Source organism: Ixodes scapularis, unplaced genomic scaffold (genome assembly GCF_016920785.2).
Source record: "Ixodes scapularis isolate PalLabHiFi unplaced genomic scaffold, ASM1692078v2 PGA_scaffold2__306_contigs__length_199485367, whole genome shotgun sequence".
Taxonomy (NCBI): Eukaryota; Metazoa; Arthropoda; class Arachnida; order Ixodida; family Ixodidae; genus Ixodes; species Ixodes scapularis.
The window spans coordinates 84,171,785-84,187,331 of NW_024609857.1; the positions used below are offsets into that span (position 1 = coordinate 84,171,785).

The 15,547-nt window shown below is 43.9% G+C and overlaps 1 protein-coding gene across 4 annotated transcripts in view; it reads right to left on the reverse strand.

The window, feature by feature from the left end:
- LOC8028301 (four and a half LIM domains protein 2) overlaps positions 1–15,547 on the reverse strand; it is a 350,510-nt gene that overhangs the window by 160,354 nt on the left and 174,609 nt on the right. The gene's annotated exons all lie outside the window — the stretch shown is intronic.

The following is a 15,547-nucleotide window of genomic DNA, read 5'->3' on the forward strand; positions in this document are numbered from 1 at the left end:
ATCTTCTCAGGCCATAAAAAATATGTATTAACACAGTCATTTTGTACAACTAGTGGTAGTGTGCTTCATGAACAAAAGAACAGGGTCACTTTAAAAACGAATTCCATTAAGCACTAAGTACGTTAGCTTTTTAACGATCAACGAGCTGGGCAAGAGAAAGAAGCAGTTTTATGGTGGAAAAAATTCGCAAAAATGCGAGCTTAAAGTCATCTATTTCCTATTGATCAGGGTGCTTAAATACACTATTGATTTTTAAAAAGAAATCTTACATACCAGCTGTATGATATATTTTTTTCAATAATACTGCTGCTACCCGTAATAAAATGAACTACAAAAAGGCCATAAGCTATGGAAAGAAATTTACTTCGGTATCTAGGTAAGAACCTTCTAAGCTATTTAAGTATTCTCTTCTTAGGCGTGTCTTCTCGTTACTTTCATGCTTTGTCATTATAACTTGTGGAAGGCCATGCTCGTGGTTCCTCCGTCGGGGTGGGCATTACACTGACATCTGATTTTTCAATAAAAATGGGACCTTCCTCATAAAAAAACTGAGCATAACAGTGCCTCTGACCGAGCACCATTTGATAATGTGAACCGTGCTTTGTAAGTAACCACAAGCATCTGGCATGGCTAAACACGGATTAGGGGAAGAGCGTGGCATTTACCAGTCAATTTTTCTGCTATGACTACCAGGTTTTCTAAAAGCTTGTGCCTAGACACCAGTGGGCGCCGTAAATATTGTCGCTTCATAATGTAAGGTTGCAAAAAGCGAGAGAAAGCTAATCACAATAGACGAATCCTTGAGGCGGTGATCAACCCACACATGTCCCCTGCAGCTGTCTCTCGTCGGTTTTACGGTTTTGTTAATTATGACCATACCTACATGGAAAAAAGGGCACATTTTATAAACAACCCATTTTTTAATCTCTTGCCTGAGCGTTACAAAGAATTGACGTGGCATTGGCTACACGAGGCTCATAGAGATCTACTTGGGCATCAACTTAGCACGTTCTCCGCGCTTCCTATTGCAAGTACTTAAAGCATCACAAATAATACGTCGCGCAATCTAAATTTGCGAATTCGGAAGAGTTGGCAGTTTATGCGTGTGACAGAAGCACAGATAAGCCAAAAGCAGGAACTCTCAAAATGCTTGACTCCAGCGAAATAAAGGTTAACGTTTTGGTGTTTTTTTTCTTAAGCATTATTCGTTGTATAAGATAAACCTGAATTTTCTTTTTAAGGTGGCGTTTTAGATTACAAAGTGCAAAACTTGCGTTTTCCAGAGTAGATTTTATTTTTAGTTGCACTGGATCCAATTACCACAGATCAAGTAAATCCACATAAAGAGCGTTCATGCAAATGCTAGAAGAATAAATATCTATGTGCCCCGAAATGACAGCATAACATTCGAATGCGTTTCTAAACATCGCACAAAATATTAGTGAATCTACAAAAAAAACACAGCTTTTCCACGACGAAGGCATGCCATAACTATGGCGAGCCAAGCGGATAATTGCCTTTAGCTGTGCCAGCAAGCGACAATGGTAAATCGTCTTTGACAACCGCAGATTTGTACGACTTCCCAGTGACGTATATACTATACCACGATACACCATAAAACTACCGATTCAAAAGACGGTGGACTCGGTTTTGATGGATAATTTAATTCGCCGTTATTACTACTGTTCAAAAAAGTATGGTTGATGGTGCGTCACCCCTTCATTCGCATGGTGTATTAAGCTTCTCACAAATCGTAGTTTTGTCTGTGCAGTTCGAAAGGTTAATTAAGCTACACAATAATGAGTGATACATCTGATGCGTTGATGTCGACTATATTAGTATAATTTGTGCAGTTGCAATCTTTTTATCATAGAAAGCTACGTGTACAATCCTATACGTTTCTGAACTCGATTCAGCCCCCCCCCCCCCCCCCCCCAAAAAAAAAAAAAAAACAGAAAAAAAAAGCTAGCTACTCTTTTTATAATAATAGTTTCTTGCGTGTCCTTCTAGCTTGGTATCAGCAATAAAGAAAATATGTTTTTGACAGCATGGCTAATATTAACCATTATAATAGTATAAACACGGGAAACAATAATCTTATATACTGATATAAATATGGATTAGAATAAACTACTATACTGGTATCATTTATGTCGTTGCAAGTATTTACCACAGAATATACTTGCATAATATACATTTTCGAACTAAAAAGCGGACATTTAAGTCACGCCATTTACTGCAACCTCCATAATGTCTTTTATTTTTCTCTCAAACAAGAAAGCAAAAAAATATTTTTTTTACGACATGAATGAAAATAATGTAACATCAGTTTCCAAAACGTTTGACAGGCAGCTTTTACGAGCAGAATTATCCCTTGCTCCTTCTTCGATCTTATTTGCAATTCGCAACTTTGTTTCGCTGTATCTGAGAGCGCTGCATCGCTGTTTCCGGTTGCGAGTTAGACGCGACGGCGAGTGTTAGAAAGAAAAGATTAGTCGACTACCATACACAGATTTCGACCGCCCGAGGCCCTTAAAATAGCACCCCAATGCTGTCCAATCCCCTAAAGATGGCTGCCAGCGAGAACGCTAGATTGCCAAGTGTGCCGTCGACTCTGGGCACCAGGGCATCGCCCGCCCGTCGACGTGTCTGTGTCACCGGAGACCCGCTACTTCCGCCGTTGTTCCTGCCCTGGAAACATGACAAGATGTCCGCCCATACGCGATACAACATGAAAGTTTCTTTTTTTATATATATCGTAGAACGTAAATTTTCAATCTGAAAAGCTCCTGTATTTTTAGTTTATTTTTAAGTACCTCGTAGTGACCCAAACGTCGCAATTTAAGCCTGTGGCAAAAACATAATTTCAAAGAAAAGTAAACTCCCAATTGCACGAGCTTGTCTACTCCTCCCCCAAATCCTATAAATAACGATTTATTGGATATCACAAAGCGTGCGCTTCGAATTAGGAGGCTCTAAAAACAATTTCTTCTACGAGCTCAATGCGAGTAGAGGGAGTCATCATTTAGGGTTTCCTATCCGATGACTCTACCCGTCACTGTCTGGAATGGAAGAACAAATAAATACGCCAGAGGCGTGAACCTACTAATATTCGACCTTCATTTATTTATTGAAGTACCGCTAAGAGCTAATATGGAGCGTTAGATAAAGAGGGGGGGGAGATATTGTAAGACTCATTTGAATAATGCGCTGTTTTAAGCTGCTGGATCACTTACACAGCGTAAGAAACGCTAATGCCGGGACTCGTCACACCCCGTGTTTCTTAGGTTGTCTGTGACTACAATGCATGGCTGGACAGTATTGCGATACAAATGTATCGCGATAGTATCTCAGAGCTACCTTCGAGCATCTGTTCCTCTGTGTCGAGATACCTTTGAGAAGTGTATCCGTTTCTCAGCAGTGAAATACTTTGACGATGTACTGATTGTACGCGATACTTTGCCAGGCTTGGGTATTTCGATGCAGTAGTTGTCAAAAATCGACGGCCGCAAGGGGTACCAAACTTTTATGAAACCACCCCACCAAACATCCTACACATAACACCTTGCACGAAGAAGTCGTTACCAAAATTTTAAAAAAGTGGTTTCTAGATCACCCAGTTGAGTCACTCTTGTTACACCGTTCTCTCAATTTCGCAGATTGCATGAGTCCGGCTCCCTTGTCCAATATCTTTTTCTTCCCCCTCTCCCCTTCTCAGAAGCACTTAAGACGATAGTTTGTGGCCCGCCCCCGCCGTTTCGAGTTACCTGGCAAAACTGAAAATCATTGTTCCAAACAGGAAATTGGGCGAAACAGGGCTCATTTCGGGCGGATCATGTCTATGTCTTCTACGACTTCGAAGGCGCTGATTCCTCGTCATTAGCAAGTTTAGGAAAAACCCATGTGAGTGCGGAAGCCTTTGGCTACCTTGACGACCCCAGGAAAAGACGTCCCAATGCTCCAGGTCTTCCCTTCACTAAAGAGTGTATTTATTCGTTTAACACTGATTTATGTTCGCCGGCGGGACTAAAAACGCTTTCCTCTTTCACTATACGCGTTTCCACCTCAAGAAAAAGGGAAGTTTTGCGCATTGTTCATACGCCGCGCGAAATAGCTCTTACAGGGTTTTGGTTGTTGGAGGAAGAAGCGATGATTTTGGTGTTTGAATAGGGTACACTTTGATATAATAGCATACATCTAACCAAAAATGAACCTACATCTCACTGGTCTACATAAAGGTGAAAATTATAATGCTGCGTGATGAGCCGGACTTTTTTTACTACGGTTCTTGAGGTAAAATCAAGTACTGTCTAATATTAAAACCAAATCGTCGGTGACTTGATGATGACCTTTTTGAAAAGCTACTCATGCTGAACTGTAATTACTTTACTTTTGAAAATTTCAATTTCGTTTACGTATAAAAAAAAACACATCTAATGCTTGAGAATTCGAATGTTTTATTTTTTTAACATTTTTGTACTTGCGGTACAGTTAACGCTGTTTGCAATGCACTGCATCATTATACGTGTTTGGTGAGCATGACCTCGTTCGGGACACAGTGTATTTTATCATGTATCTCCATCAGTCTACCGGCATATTTTTTTTTTTTTTTTTTTTTGCTTTTGCAGAAGTATGTCAGAAATATCCCGTTACAAAGAAAAACGTATTTCAATATCTGCATTTCGGCCTTAAAATACATGTATCTCAGTATTTAATTGTATTGCGACTATAGCGCGATTAATATTAGGATTTCCTAGGCTATTATTGTTTAGCGCCGTATTGCACGCAACTGGTCATAAACGTATCAGGAATATCAGTCCTTTTTATGTCACGCCGTGCATAATATTGATTGCGCGGAACTTATGTTTTTAACCGTGGTTGTTCAAAAATGTGTCGGGTTCTTTGGTAATTTGACTTTACATATCTTGCTTCACCAAGTTGAAACAACCCTAAAACGGGCTAGGCAAATAACTACATTAAAACAACCTAATAAACCTTAGGTCGGGTCACTTTCAGTCTTAAGACTTAATAAGTCTTAATAAAACTTAAGTCGGGTCACTTTCAATCTCAAGTCGGGTCACTTTCAGCAGCGAAGTATACTCACGCTTCGAACAAGACGTGAAAGAAAAGTGTCAATGTTTCCACAAAACCCCGCTTCCTGGTACACCTTGCATCACACCAGAGCACATGGAGTCTTTACAAACTCACTCGCTGGAAGACGCCGATCGCCACATCGTTGCCGAGCACACAACAGCAGCGGCCGGCTCCGTCGCAACCTCAGTCTCGCCCACCTTGCTTGTTGACGCAGGGCAAGAGCAATAATAAATAACTCTCCCCTGGAGTCGTAAATCGACCTCAAGGCCCGACTGCGGTCTGTTGAAGAAACCCTCGGCTATACCTCGATCCTGGCAACCCTTCAAGTGGAGTCAGGTGAAAGAGTCGGGGGAGAGGAAGCGTCCAGGCAACTTTTGATGCAGAAGGCTTGGTACTCGCGCATCAATCGGTCAACCTGTGTTCCGCCGCCAACTACGACTATAACGCTGCAGAAAGCAATATTTTAGTTGTCCTATCCGTAAGGCATCATATCCTCAATTCTGTTCACTACAAATACCGAAGTAGATATAACAGCTAAGCAGTTGGCTGTAAAGGAATATGCCTAGGAGAGTGTAGGAAGTAACGTAAGTGTGGCTTCCAGAAAATGTTTAAGACAGCGTGCTTTTGGCAGCGTTCATAAATGTTTTGTTTTATTATAGTTCATTTTTATAATGGCTGCGTCAAGTGTGCACTAAATAATACCATGAGGCTATCGGTAGCGTCAATTTTTCACGCGTGTGAGTGCCTCCTACAGTAAACTTTTTGCGCCACAATAATTTGGAGAGTGAACGAAAAACAAAAAAAGCACGAAGACAGGACGAGATAGTTCAACTTCGTCCCGTCATCATCGTCGGCCAGCCTTCGTGTTTTTGGTCGCTCTCCATTCATTTCTCGAACCCTCCAACAAATCGGTGGGGGCGACCGCACTATCGACAGGCATGAAATTGACGTTTTACACAACTGGACAATCCCCTGCCATCAGACTATCCAGACAGTATTAAATAAAAAAAAAAAAAAACTTGGGGCGATACCGGGCAAACTCAAAGGATCCTTCACGTTCGGTCTCGCTTGGCCGCCTTTTCACGTGGCATCTCAATTAACTCTACTTGCTTCAAGAAGCATGCACGGTACTTTGCTCCGCGGTCGTCTTGCCACAGACACTCACATGAGACACATCTTTGAAAAACTTCTACGAAACCTATCCAGAGAGGTCTAAGGTCAAACGTAATGCCTTGCCTGTAACGCCTCGCTGAAATTTGCTTGAGTTCAGAGCATAAACGTCTACGCTAAAACGAAAGTGATCGATATATATGTTTTAACCTAAAGAGCAAATAAGAGTGCGCAATCTGTCCTCTCACAACAAACTGCATACAGTGTGCGATCTCTGTTAATGATCAGAGTCAGCAAAGAGAGCGCGCTATTCGTCTTGTATGTGCCTCACCATTCGCAAAACTCGTACTTAAAAAAAAAAAAAAAAAAGTTTAAAGGATACAGTTTCGAAAATGACTACTGAATTGCAGTTAAACTCTCCACGGATTATGACCAAAACAGTTCAATTAAAGCTACTCGTTTCTCATTCAAACAGAGGCCCCTTACAGACACGCCAAGATTTTTTCCCTGTCCCCTCCTGCCACCTCCCCCCCCCCCCCCCCCCCTACACACACACCCCTCCCTCTAATCCGAGAAGCCACTGCTCTCCCCGTCCCGTGGAGAACGTCAACCTCACCTGCTCGTTGAATCAGACCCCGTTAACATTAACAAGAAAAAAGAGCAGACAACGCGAAGAATAGTAACAAGAACCGAGTGAATCAACTCCCGAAGCCAGCGAGTGAAAGAGAGCAGCGTGCCACCTCCTTTTTGTTCGGGGATGCATCAGTTAGATGGTGACGCACGAGGCGAAGGAGCAGATGGCCTCCGCTGCTTCTTGGCACAGTGTCCCGCGCCAAGCATGATGAGCCCCAAGCCCAGAAAAGAAACCGAATCGCGACCGAGCGTGAGGTCGCGCGGCACTCGGCGTGTTGTGACAACGCGCCGAGGAAGAAGACTCGCGGCAGAACGCTTCAGGCATTCCGGCACGACGGGGTGTTTAACCTAGTGTGCCTAGAATCAAGAGTGCTTTCTACTGCTAAAATGAGTGTACATGGTTTGTGGGCCCCGTTCGCGATGCACGGTGCGAAAAGAAAGCAAAAACCAATTCCCCCTAAAAAAAAAAAAAAAGCAGAAAGGCATGCCTAATATCTGCATCGCTAAAGGAGGCCCACCCAGGAAACTGATTGGTCCCGAGTGCGGGGTACTGTTCGGCTGGAACTCGTGTCGTCGCTGACTGCACACGAGTTCAAGCCGAACACTGGCGTAACACTCGTGTCTAGTACGTTTCTGAGGCGGGCCTCCTTTGGTGACGCAGATAATTGAGTACCAGGGCTTGGTTATCTCCGAGGTGTCGCAAAGGAGCCGATCGTCCGCCTCTCTTCCACCTGCCACCAACTCGCAACGCGTCAACGCACGCATGCGCGCTTGCAGTCGATCGGTGCATGAGGTGTCAGTCGTCTAACTGCAAGAACTAGCCGTGGTTTCAGTTGTTTCCTCTCTCAAATCTAGGCTTCCCAGTTTTAAGCCGACTCCGTGCACGTCTGCGACAACAACAACGAGATCGGAAGACAACTTCTTGCGGCTGCCAGACTCAATCTTCGGGTTCCCGGCATATTTTGGGACCGTCTCAGAGTGGTGTAGACCAAAGGAAGGTTTAGTGACTGCGGCTCGTGCATCAATATTGAAAAAAGGAAAAGATACGAGGGGAGATCATTCATTCCTCTGGTGAGTGGTCTGGCGTCATCTACATCAGTTATTTAGTTGATCAGCACGTAGTCGTTCGGGCATTTCGGTTCAACGAAGTGCTCTTTCCATGAGCACTAACTTATTTCTGAAAATGTTATTGTAGGTGCTTTGCTCTCTCTTCTAGACATCTTAGTCTAGAATATTTTTTATACAAAAACGTGCAGCTAGTTAACGTTTAGAACTTGAATTCATTACTGTTAGAACGCTTTTTACCATCAGTTAACAGTAACATTTTTCTATTACGCCTGTTATAACACCAAAAAACAGTTCTTTTTTTTATTTATTTTTTTTATTTTGTCAATTTGTTGGGAGTTGACGTAGTGAATTACACGTCTCCCAGAAACCCCGAGTTGGTGTTTGCAAAGTGGAGCGTCAGCGGGCCGCTGACTGACACCATTTCTCGTTGCAGCCTGGAGTTTGTTGTCCAACCGACCTCGTTGCTCGGCCAATATGCGCGACGAATGAGCTGTAGCTCGGGTTTTGGGTCGTTTCAACGGGCCGACGTAAGAACAACAAACAAGGCCCTACCCCCGACTGCGGGCGCAGCTTACAGATTAATGACATGGCTGTCTCGCCTAAGGTGATCGATGGCGAAGCTGCACGGAGGGAAGCACTGCGTTTTTTTAAGCTAGTTTTCATCACAAGCAAATTCGTGCCTTCACCGATAGACAACCCGAGAATGGCATCTCGAATGGACTCATGTTCGGATAGAAAACGATATGACAGACTCGCATTCCCCAAATATGAGAACATGATGTCGGTATTCACAAGGCACGCTGCTCACACTTAGAAAGCAAACCACCAAGCCATGAAGGTGCGTCCATACTTAGTAAGTGCGTCCATTTTCCGTTTCACCTTAGACTTTTAAGGAATCGTTTTTTGCACACCCAGTACGGTGCGATGGGCCCTGCGGTACGAACTGCGCATGTGCAAGTCTTCTGCGGTGGCCCGTGCGCAGTTCGTACCGAAGGGTTCATCGTACCGTATCAGACTTGCAAGAACGGAACGGAAGAATTTTGCGCATCGGATACGGTACGATGAGCCCTACGGTTCGAACTGCGCATGCGCTACCGCAAGAAGACCCGCACATCCGCCGTTCCTACCGGAGGACACATCGTATCATATCGGATGTGGCAAAAACGGCTTCCTTAAACTCTCTATTAGGGAGGTTTAGGGAACCGTGTTTCCGCATCCGATACGGTACGGTGGGCCCTCCGGTATGAACTGCGCATGCGTTACCGCAGAAGACTCGCATACGCGCAGTTCGTGCCGGAGGGCCTATTGTACCTTATCGGATGGGCAAAAACGGTTCCCTAAAACTCCCTGTTTAGTCCGACTGGAAGCCAGCGCTACGATATGATAGAGCCATCAGCAGCGCCAAAAGTGTATCGCTATGGCGATCGTAGTCTTTGTGCGTTTGCAGTCACCGGCCAACAATCACCAATCATGCACAAAAAAGCGCAGATTCACGCCGCATTCACTGTACGTGATTGGTTTATAGTCAGTCATAGCAAACGCACAAAGACGAGGGGAGCCATGACGATACACTTTTGGCGCTGCTTCAGTGACTTTATCGACTCCTAGTGTTGGCTGCAGTTGGACTGAACGTGAAATGGCATCTGGTCTTTGTAAGAGCACACGCACATTTGGAAGCAAATCTACGCTTACTAAATGCAAAATCCCAGCGAGTTTGCACCAGCTGAACCACAGTACTTAAAAACGAAGAGCTAAAACATAAAAGACGTACACGGACGACCACATTCTTTCAAATAGCAACGTTTTTGGTTTTTGAAAGAGTGTGGTTGTTTGTGTACGTCTTTTATGTTTTTTATTCTTTCGTTTTTAAGTCTTCATTATAACCACGCGCTCGAATAACCTAGTACTGAACCACATATCACAATTTATTACCCCCCCCCCCCTCCCCTTCCTGTGCGAAGATGTCACTTCTTCAGGGACGGCCATAACAACCCAACGGTGTGGCAACAACGACTCGCCTCTCCGATGAATGAAAGAAAACGTGCGTCTTTTTGTCTCGGTAGAGGTGTGGTTGGCAACCTCGATTATTTTTTTCTATTTTTTTTTTAGGAAGGTACGTAATACAGTTGCGACTGCCGCTGTGTAGATACGTGGCCACCAAGGAACGTACCGCAACAAGAATAGTTCTGGTCAAAAGCTCTGAACAAGAGCTGGCCACGACGTTCTTTCCAGGAAACGTTCTCGGCTAGGTTCCAGGATGGCGGTGCGGGCTACGGCATAGCGGCAAATTTATGCTGAACCTTCCGATTGAAGGAAGCTGCAGGCGTCTTGCGACAGGAAGCATGGCAGAAACTCACCGATGTTAGGCGAACGCATCCTCAGTAACAACTCTCTTCCTCACTCCCAATACGTCACAGAGGCTGATGCAACGTGTGAAGCGCGTCCTTCTTATTCCTCCATTGTAATACGTATATTGTCATCGTCCTCGTCGTTGTCACATTTCAGGAACATTTTCACGCAATCCAAATTGCTTCTTTGTTACTGTCGTTGCTGTTGACTTTTTTTTTATGTCGAGAACTTCGTGATGTTTATCCACCACCTAGATAAATAAAGCATAAGGACATTGTATTAGGACCGATTTTGCAGTTCAAGAGACTGGCAGGCAACCTTCCCCTCAGCGTCAATCCTATTGGCATCGGCTTTGACGTCTGTTGTATAAAATGTTGCCATCTTCTGCAAATAAGCTTGCATGTTTATACTGAAGACTCTGGATAGAATAAGCCCTTCGTACTTCATAGATTCCATATAATAACCACAATAATATTCGCAATTAACCGCGCTCTTCGACAAGGCAAGCGGCCGTTCCCTCTTTCTCAGTCGTGACCCGCAAAGTGTTAGGGATGATCGCATTGTCATCTATTTACATGCACACCTTTCGTACTGATATAATTTAGTGTCTTCACGAGGGCATTCGTCAAAATGGTGGCCTTAAAGAATAGCAACTGAAACCTTGAGACGTGTCCCCCAGACAGTATCACTTGATAAAGCTAGTTTCTTCCTCTTTGGACGATGCCGACACACGTTAGCAACAGCATTACAATCAAGTGTTCAATATTAGTTTTTCAGCAGCCATACAGCCCGTGTAAATTTACGTAAGAATGGAAAGTTTACAAGGAGAGGACAGTGGATGTGTGATCTATATGATGCCTGGGCAAGTATACGGAAACGTTTGGGTAGAAATAATAAAAAGTACTAATGCCCCAATCACTATATTGATCCGAGGTAACAACGGCACCAGTTGCTACTTTCCGACGTTGCACAATTTGAATATTCATTTCTCAGTCTATGAAAGACTCCGCTGAAGACGCGATTCACAATACACGTTTCGCAAAGCTGAAAATATGCTGATAGTTTTCGAGGCTGAGAAATCCAGGCGCAAGCAGACAAGAAAATAAAACATTCAATAATTTACTGTGTTCACATAAGAAATAAAAAAAAAAGAATCATACATTTGCGTTTGGTGTTATATTTTGACGAAACACATTACCTGACGAGTTCAGGCATCGTGTTTTTATTACTGTAGTTCTCTATGATAAGAAAAATGCCAGCGGGATGCAAGTATTCTTCGGTTGCGGAGACTTCTGGGCCGAGAAAAACGGTTTTGTACGGTGCGATTTGTATTGTTCAAATAACGCTGTAAAGATGTTCCGCTGCTTTGCAGGAGATCATAACTTCGGAAGCGGCAGCTTAGGCAACCATGCCTTGGGGCTCTGCAAGATATTACAATGGCGAGTGCCTCATTCCTGTCAACTGTTCGTTTGCCAAGCTACCCTAGTATGCCACTACCGTCTGTCATTATTATTTTCAAACGACGGGCGAAACTGTCCACGCCTTGGACATATATGGATTCCCTCAAAATGCCAATTGTGTTTAGCGCGAACACAGCATCGGCGTCCACGCAGTGTTCATGCGACATGGCAAAATGTAAATACTACTTAACAGGTTGTCATTTCCGAACACCATATGTGAGGCAACCGCATATGAAGAGCAACTCTCAAGCAACAAGGTAAGATTGACCGTAGAAATCTAGTCAAATGCATTGCTGCTGCATCGAGACGGTATAAATTTACGCTCTGTTAAAAGCAAAAACAAAATCCATACATGATTTGTCCAATAAATATCTCAGAACATATATAAATTATATCAGATGCTCATATATGCTATTGCATATAATATGTTCTCACGAGTTTTGTTGGACATATCCTTATACATTACTGCGTCAGTCATTAAATAGTGATGTCGTCCGTTTAGATGTTGACTATAATATTAGCACCGTTTCTGATTGATTCTTCCCTCAATTAAACAAACACCGATCCAGTGCGCCGGAACCCCAGAAAACTATGGATAGAATCATTCCATTAGGCGATAGAAGATAGAAATAGAGAGAGAAAGACTATTTTAGGACGGAAGCCAAATTACCTTCTGTACGACGTCATCGAGCCACTAAATTTAGTTCGAGCAGACATGAGCCGAACTTGGTTCCTTTATTTAGCGGCAGTATACTTAGCGCACGAGGCACAATCATCTCTGGAATTTGCAACTACAAGGCTTTACGGAGTTTATTCCGGTATCTTTCACGCTTGCTCTTGCAACAAATGACTACGTCAAAGCAGGAATTTTTTTATCATTATTGCTGTTGTTGTTGTTTCGTTGTTGATGTTGTTGTTGTCGTTGTTTTTTTTTGTTTTTTTTTGGGGGGGGGGGGGGGGGAGGGTGGAGAAATTGCTTTTGTTGCGTATGAAGTATATGTATTATATTTATGACTAGTTATGATCTTCCGCATCTCCGCCTTTCTCTTGTATACTCTACATCTGGCGCCACCCGGTTGGTGCCGGGGGCACTTCTCTTGTATGGGCACAATGCCTTTCGTTGGTCCCACGCACACCAAGCGGCGTTGTGAACTAAATGCAATAAATACTATCGCTATCACGATACGTCAATAAATAACACCTCCTGAATTAACGTGTAAGGTTTTGTTCATATATGAATATTTTTGTTGGTCGTTGTAGACTATTGCTCGCATTGTTCCTTGATTATTGAAATTGAAGATGTTGCAACGTGGTTGTCTAATACCCCCTACACACGATCATCAATGCCCCTTAGCTGAGGAACCTTTATGGTCGGTGGCAAATCAGTTCGTAACTTTCCGCGCGTGGCATTTGGTCGCGATCCAGGAGCCTGGGCTGACTCGCCGATTGCAAAGGGACTTATGCTAAAGGTACCTTTGTGCTCGCCGTGCGGTAGTGATATTAGTAGTTATGATTTGATGATGTGTGAGCTTATCCTGTTACAATAAGATCAGCTTTCAAAACGTGTTCACGCATCTGAAAAGGTTGTTTTACTCTGATCCGTGCACCGTCGAGTTGAGAGGGCGGTTGAAGCTACGTGCTCGGTGGACCTGTCAACCGTCCTTCTTGAACCACCTGATAGAGCTTTCTGCGCATACATGGGCGCAACGAACAGGATCAGGTGAAGAAAGGCAGGCCACGTAGCTTCTTTCACTCCGTGAGCTTAAAAAACACCACTTAGAAGAATCAAGGCCTGTAAAGTTCGTCTCTAACTTCACGTAACGCCATAACACTCAAATGGTGCCAACTCAGCAACTAGGCCTAACACCGAGCGTCCTTCAACGCATAGATTGAACATGAGACGCAGTCGATCGCTGACTCGCGTCCAGTTTGCTTCTGCACGCCATTTCACTGTCATGACGTTGAAGTGCGCGAGCTTCGAACTGATCTAGGGGTTACAGTTTTGGCGGAAAACAGAGCATTATAATCGTGTCAGTTGATTGGCTTACAAGAGCTTAAAAAATGAAAACTTGAGAAACCAAATATCTCCAATATCGGTTGTATAGTCAGTGACAGTTTAAAAAGTGCAGGGCCTCGCTTTTTATGTTCTCGCTTTCCGCTTCGTGATTGTTCGGAATTTATAATCGATCAGTGAATACCGCAAAACGTTAGACGTTTAGTTGCATGGGCGAAACTCATATATTTACATTTGGTCGTATCTGATCACACAGCGTAACAATTAACTTCAATCAGTAGAAAAAGCAATGCAACCTATAAAGCGTATAACGATTCACAGCGTTATGCGGGAGCTCACCAAGCAGAAACCTACCGCTCGCTCACTGAGAATGAGACGTGATAAAATTATGAAGCGGAAGTTAATCTTGCACGTTGAGCTTGCAATGATAAGCGAAACCAGCGGAAGAAAAGGAAACTCGGAAGAGTTTCGAAACTCTTATCACTTACGGGGAAAGGAAGAGGCAAGGTGCGAGCTTGCATCCTTCAGAGGCGGTGTAACGGCGTTTTTATTTCATCGTGTCAATACGCAATCACAAAGTGAGGAGTTTCAAACCACCTAAAATGTACTAGCACTCGCTACAGAAAATTGGGGTGTACACAACGCGCCAGTTAGTATAAACAAGTGACCGCGTTCTGTTTTCTGTTTTCCCTTAATACTTTAAGTACTATAATCTAGACTAACCGTGTTTTGCAAAAGTCAACCGAAGCTGATGCATGAGCATCGGCTTCGGCGGTCCTTCAGTGAATTGTAAAAAAGCGCATATGTCGTGTTCGAGCGAACTTTGCCGCTAAGAGTACAGGACGCTACATCTCGCTTCTTTTTCACAATCTGACTTGAGAGCAATGAAAGCTGTTAAACGCCCAATGAACCGATGTCCCCAAGCGAACTTGGCAGGTGGTGCCGCCGCCATGCTACTCACTATCGTCTACCGTCTTTCCGGCTGCATAGGGCTGCGGCGCGCGTATATTATCGTACGTCATCGCTTGCGACGCCTCGGTATCGGCTTTGAATCTCCTGCCCTATATGTACTTCATAAGATTGTTTTGTTTGTGATGGCCTTAGTTTGTCAGCAAGTGCAGAAAAGCAGTTCGAATCGTCTTATCGCTTTAGAATCGCTTCGTCTTCTGCTGCCACGTTCGAGCCGTTCACGCTGTGGTCCCGCTGCGGCCGTGGCAAGAGCACGACGTCACTACTCGAGCACTCTAACTGCTCGGACATCTCGATGAACTTGGGGACACGTGAACATCTAGTTCAATGGCAAAGAACCTGAAAATTCGGAGGACCGTCGGCTCGGTGTAGCACCGCGGAAAAGCATCGAGTGTGTAGGTGGGAAAAGAAGCTCGGTAGTGCTCAGGATTGTGCGTAACATATAATCGACTATAAAGCAAGAAAACATAAATATACTTTCTCGGAAAGCGATAGTTTTCTAAAAGTCGTTTCATTCCGGATGACAGCCTGTGCGGCATGGTACAGATGAATTGTGGGGAGAAGCCTGCTCACAAACAAGGATCGATCTAATGAAAGACCATGCCTGACGCGCCGTAACAACTCACACAAGTCAAAAAGCAGCAACCTTGCCAGGTATGTGAAAAGGTTGTGTGGAGATAAGTTTTCGTGTACAATTTTTATTCAATTTTATTTTGTATGCGCAAGCTGCGGAGAGTGGCCCGAAGGTGGAAGGGTTTATCTGCGGCATCGATTAGTGTTAATGCGAAACGGATCAGTAACGCCAGCCAAAATCATTTTGTAGTATAACAGGTGGGTGAGGTTCTTTTGC